The sequence below is a fragment of the Morone saxatilis genome, unplaced genomic scaffold (assembly GCF_004916995.1).
Source record: "Morone saxatilis isolate NCDOM2014 unplaced genomic scaffold, NCSU_SB_2.0 Contig24, whole genome shotgun sequence".
Lineage (NCBI taxonomy): Eukaryota > Metazoa > Chordata > Actinopteri > Moronidae > Morone > Morone saxatilis.
Genome location: NW_023339807.1, coordinates 842,825 through 849,575, shown reverse-complemented (window position 1 = coordinate 849,575; position 6,751 = coordinate 842,825).

Sequence of the window (6,751 nt, the reverse complement as noted above, 5' to 3'; positions counted from 1 at the left end):
TACCAATAATGAGTAGTGGAAGTGTGAAGAAGCAGAGAGAGGGGACAGGGACAGTAGGGACCCCGTTCACACTGCCGTTGCATGGCGTGGATTCCAGCGCCAATTCTCCGCACCCTCCTCGTGGTGAAAGTTTCAGATGCTGGCGAGGGAAATTCGCTCCAGTCCCCTGGATCGCCATCCTCTTGGAGGGTAGTATTCAGGGACGCTATGGAAATAGAGCATAATGAGGCTGTCAACGTCAGACAGGTCGTGATAAACTGCTACATCGATTTTAAATCTCACTCATACTCAATAAAGAGAATGTCCCACAAGCATACGTTACAACGAGGACCAAACAACAATTGTAAACGTAGTAACTTTAAACTGCGTTTGCTAGGCTTGACATGGAGGAAAAAATAATATAAAAATACCACAGCTTAGCGATGGAGAAGTCCGTCTGTCTCTGTTTTCTGTCCTCCCGGCATGGTCCTTACCAACTCTTCTTGCACATTTTCTTCACATGCACCGAAAAAAAGGACGGATCTGTCACCGGCGGAAAAAAAACTCACAGAGGTGTTTGTGATCAAAAATTGTGTTTAGGGAAATGAGCTCGCTGAAACTCCCCAGACCTACAGCTGACGGCGCACCACCCTTGAACTATGTGGTGAATGAGTTTCTGGCAAGTCGAGAGACCGTCACAGATGTCATATCGCATATCCTATAGAAGTGGGTTTGGCCAACCACTTCCACCATCCATCATTCTGGTAAAACAGCGTTTGCGAGAATTTCAGAAGGAACTTGGCCTGCCAGAAGGCACAACATAATCCAGGCTGTTCCAATCGAGGTGGGGAACTCAACGCTCCACATGCGCAAAAGAAATCTGGAGCAAAAAGCTGCGCATTACCATCTTACTCTGCGGTGAACATGGCGATTTAGCAAAGGTCCCCACTGCAGTGGGACCTTATGGTCCAATTTAATTGAGCTCTTTCTCTCCAATTAGAGGACAGTGACACTTCAGGTAGAGCCACAGCAACATCATTACAGCATCTGCATCATTCCATGCCTGACTGTGCTGAAGATGCTTCTTCAAGATGATGAGATGGCTCTTCCACAAAAGGTGCGATCAGAACTCCTCAGGGCAATTGCCATGAGGCAGGAGGCCTCGACAATATTTATCTCAAAAGTAGAAGGACACCCAAAATAAGTGGTGCTGGCCATGTCTTTTTAATATCCGTCGTTATTAAAGAGTCAGTGCATATCTCCTCTGCTCATGACAGGTTGACAAGGGCCAAAGGATGTTGAAAGAGGAAGAGGGACGCTTGCCCACACACAGACACGTCGGAGAGATCAGGCTGCCACAGGAAGAGCCAGGATGGAGGATGCAGGCTGACACAGAAGGAGCCAGTATGGAGGAGCAGGCAGCTCATATATGGACACATGAGAATTGACGAAAGCATCCTCAACCACCCTATTAAAAATGGCAACTATCTCATTCGACCGGAGATTGCGATGTGATTTTCAGTGTAGCTAGTACTTTTATTAGATAAAAATATGAAAGAACACACAGTCTTCCGCAGACGCGGACCGTGTTGATGAGATTGTTCAGTTCTCTGCTGGCCACCTTCACACTGGTGACTCTGCTGGCCAGTAGCTGTCATTGAGATGCTGAGTACATTCTTGTACCTCAAGGAGCCCAAGTGATTTCGACATGGACGTACAAGTGGTAGAAGAATTTGTAAGGGGTTTTTCGCTTCAAGCTACGCGGAACATAGCAATGAAAGTTCTGTACACTCACCCTCATCATGTCCCGTTTTATTTTTTTGTGAAGTCTCTGCGATTTATGAGAGCAAGAGAAGCCGTCTCACTGGAGAGCACGCTGAACAACTCTGCTTTTTGCACCACAATCTGGTGCTGCTCAATTGGGACTACTAATTGATTTCTGTGCAAATTTTATTTAACTCTGTTTTATTTATTTTATAAAACTTCAGGGAATTTATTTATTTGTTTAAATTTTCATTTAACTTTATAAGACAGGCTGGGAGCTCCCTGCACTTTTTGTTAGAATTTTAAAACATGTTGCAAATCTGATAAGCTGTTTAATAAACATATGCTTAAAGGCATTTAAACAAAGTTAAGTGTTGGAGTTTGTATTATTTAAAATTCTGACGCTAATATTTTCCCTTTTACTGCAAATGAATATCGGCTCCAAATATCGGTTATCGGCCTCCTTGACTACTAATAATCGGTATCAGTATCGGCCCTGAAAAAAACATATTGGTCTATCTGTAAGCCAGACATGTTCAGCAAATCATGTGGATGGTACTGTACCATTAGAGTTTTATATTCCATTCCTGGACACATGGTTTGAATGAACCTGTTTTCAAGCACACAGATGGTATTGTTATTCTACAAAGTGCTCAGTGAAATTCATTCACACCAAAGCTCAAGCTTCATGGAATACTTACTTTGTAGGGGCTAGTTGATGAACTATCATAGTTGGCGACCTAACCAGGGCTTTGTTTACCCAAAAGCATCTTAAGGCCAAGATGGTTGTAAAATCCATTTTATGAACCATGTGAAACTTAAGAGGTGTTTCAGAGAAGCATTATAGTGGAAGAGACTCTTAGAAATGATTCTGGGGGCGCCCTGGTAGCCCACCTGGTAGAGCAGGCACCCCATGTATCAAGGTTGAGTCCAGCAGCCATGGATTCAACTCCGACTTGTGGCCCTTTGTTGCATGTCATCCACTCTCTCTCTCCCCCCTTTTCTGTAACTCTGCACGTGTCAATTAAAGGCAACAAAAAAAACTCAAAAAATGTCAAAAATCTTCTATCAGTACCTCATCACCTATCGAAAGAAGCTAAGAGCATCTTATGAAGTTGGAGAACTAGCAGGAGAAACCAAAGGTTTCATTTCCACTGCATGGTCGGCTATAAAATGTACTATAGAACCATGAAGGCTGGCTGTGTCTGCTACTCATCCATGGCAAAGAATTAGATGGCTGGCCAAACATTAGAATAGTAAGCCCTATTTTGTAGTAAAACTAAATAAATAAAAATAATAAGGGGCGCCTTGGTAGAGCATGCACCACATGTACAAAGGCTGAGTCCTTACCCCAGTGGCACAGATTCAGTTCATTCAATTTTTTTTTCAATTGTTTTTCTTTCGTATTTTTGTAGCAGACTTATTCTTTTAGTTGGCATCTCTTCATTCTATTTTTACAAACTGAGGTCGTCCAATTGAGTGTCAACCATTTGTCACTGAAGCATAAAAAATACACAAAAGTTTTATGCAATTTGTATTACTTGCAGTCCAGTCCCAAACTGCACATCTTTCACCGCTCACTCATGTTCTGATGCCGTCTCTCAGAATCATATGTATGCACAAAGCAAAGCTGCAATATGCCATAGCCAAGATTAATTCTCCCTCACTCCCTTAATTCAAACAACACTCAAGTAGAAATGACAAGCTGTGCTGACAGCTTCACAGGCTCGGTACATTTTAATTGCAGGATCCGCTGCAGAGTGATGCCAGATCCACAAATGAAATGGGAAGATGTATTGGTGTGGATGAGAGAGGGCAGAAAAAGACAGAGGCACTTTATTGGCATGCCAATAACGAGCCTTTTTTTGGCTTTGAGGAGCACTCGGTCAATACACTGCTGACATCAAACCCATCAGAATTAACACCCAGATTTCCATACAGACATGGGCTGCTGTATTCATAGTGTACAGAGGCCATATAATAAGAAGACTGAGGTTGCTACTCATAGAGTTTTCTGGAGACTGACGTTTTCTGTGAAACTGAGTGAATTCAAATATAAGTGGTATTTAACGAGTAAAGTAAAGTAGTGCTTCCATGACAGTTGTTGTCCATTTTCCTGTTTTGTGGGCAATTATTGTTTAAGTTCTTCTTCCCCAGGTTCATGTGGGCTCCTAAAGCAAGTCAAATATCGCCTAAAGACTGACTTTTTTATTAGAGCATCACTGTTAGCTAAAACCTTCATATTAATTTTGGGAAGGCTGAGGAGTGTTTTTCGCAGAACACCCTTATTGTTGTGCATATTTGCAAGTATGAATACCGAAGCTGCAATATGCTTCCAAGAGCTAATGATGTCTTTGTTGGACATCTAGCCCAAAATCTGGCAGTCACCATATTTTCTGTGCAGAATTATGTGCATTTTTGAGCGCAAAGGGCACAAGTTTATTGAACACACTGAGCTGTTGACCTGCCCCAAGCAGATGGGCAGTGAACTGATGGAATGTAGTGAATATGTTCAAGATTTGAAGCTATGGTTTGTAAAAGAGGCAAAAGTTATGTGAAAAATGTGAAAATGCAGGAACAAAACTTGTGCAGTGTTGTTTTTTTTGTCTCTTTCAAAGACAGAGATCATTTTACAGGCCTTTGTCTCCTCCTACCTTGATTTTTCTTCAGCTTTTCTTGCCCCAACCAAAAATCTGTTTATCGACTCCAGAATGAAGAGAATTCAGCTGCCAGGCTTTTAACAAGATCTAAGAAAACTGACCACTGTTTTAGCCTCTTTGCACTATTTTCCCTGTATGTTATAGAATTGATTTTAAGATCTTACTGTTGACTTCAATTAATGGCTTCTCTCCATGCTATGTATTTGACCTCTCAGTCGCATACGAGCTGGTACATAGCTTGAGCTCCTCGGGCAAAGGTCTATCTGTTCCCAAGGCACGGCTTAAAATTAGAGGTGACAGAGCATGCTGTGCCATTGCTGTGTGAATGAGATTGCTTAGTGTCTGATAAGCAGTTGGCACCTTGCATGGCAGCCTCTGCCATCACTGTATGAACGTGTGTGAAGGGGTGAATGTGGTATGTAGTATTGAAGTCAAGTGCTTTGAGAGGTTGGGAGACTAGTAAGGCACTATATAAGTGCAGTCTATTTACCAGTTGATTGACTGTCCTTTTGCTGGTTTTATTTGTTATACTGGTTTTATTAGCTTGAAACAGTTTTTATGGTCTGCTTGATATAAAGTCATTGCCTTGTTTGAAGTACATTCTAACACTGGTTTAGAAAAGTGCTCCACAAATAAAGATTCTTATTTTTATTACAAAGACAGTAGCCTTGAACTGCTCCTCATAGAAAATAGAAAACTAGAGTATCTACCTACTTTTTGAATCTGCTCATCATTCCCACAGAGGTGATTATTTTTGCCACTACTTCTCTTGGGCTACTCCCTTATTGGGTCTTGGTGGTCTCTGCATTGTAAAACTGAAAAACAGGGTATAATTAAATCATAAATAGTGCCTGATATTGTATTTCTAGTTTTGCAGTCATGCTATCAGTGAAAGAAATTCAACATTTGAATGTGTGCTATGCATAAGTACAAAAATATCCAACCTAGATGAGAAATGTGCACCTATTGCAAACTGTGGCTACTTTGAAAAAAAAACATACCATGCACACTGACAAACCTGTGTAAAGATGACATGTAAAAAAACTTTCTTGGCTTAAAATATTGGACCACCTCATTATGGCAAAGTTGAGATGAGGATGCTCATTTTTAAAAAGTCACCACACCCCTCTCCTTCGCTTTTGGAACCTTGTTATATAGAAAGAAACCAGAATCTAATGGCCATGTGTAGATGGCCAGTCAGTGCACAGCAATGCATGCTACCTTCTGGGATAAAGAAACAAACAAAACCCGACCCGCTGACCCCACCAGCTCAAGGAATAACAAGGAAGTGGGAGCCTCTAACAGTAAAGGCAAATGGAGGTATAGGCAAGAGACAGTCATAAAGGAGAGTTGGTTTATACAGGCTGTTTGGGCCTAATGATGAGGGATGCACTGGGAGAATGCAGACTGTGGCTGATTGCTTGGCACTACAAAAGAGCCTGTTAACAATGAGCTGGGGAACAATGGAGAAATGGGCTCAGAGGACCTTCTAAAACACTGCTTCTGAAAAGACTTATTAGAATGGGATTATAATAAATGACCTACAGGACTGACCAAATTAATTGTCCTAATTGAAGGCAAAGGCATGCACTATGCTGTGGCACAGCTGGCAGGTCAACAGAAGCTGTTGATTGCAGTTTGGCTTCATTTATCAGTAATGTAGAACATACAGTACAGACAGAGACTGACTGTGGACCGTCTGTGCAGGTGTTAATTGGTAAAACCAATGGTAATCATTCGTCATCCACATCTGATGTGGCATAATAAGTAGTTATATGATTAACAGGTGAACAAACTTCCACACTTTGGTAGACCTAAAGTAGAGCTGTAACTATTAGTATTATGTAGTATAGTATATAGTATTACTATTTATTGATTTGTTTCAGTTATCTTTCAAGCAAAAACATCTTTGTCTTGTTCAAGCTTCTTCTTCTCCACTGTGAGGATTAGCTATACATTTTTGTCTTATCTGATAGTAAATGGGCAATGACAATCTCACATAGGACACTGATATACTTCACAATGAACATTTTTTACCATTTAAGACCAAATGAGTAACTGATTTATTAAAAACAAAAGGAATGGCCATTGAATAAATGACAACCGTGAGATGTGGCTGAAATGATAGTTGGTTATCTGTCTGAGCCCCTTACAAAACCCTGGTTTCAACAGCAAACTTCAATTCAGTTACGGTTTGCAGAAGGAGCAAGCGTTCAGGAGTGGGTACAGAGACAGGTTTAAGGAGTCAAAGTACAAGTTTAGCAAGGCGGTGAGAGAAGCCTCAAACGACAGTACTCTGAGAAACTTCAACATCAGTTCTCAGCCCAACGACTCTGGTTCTGTCTGGA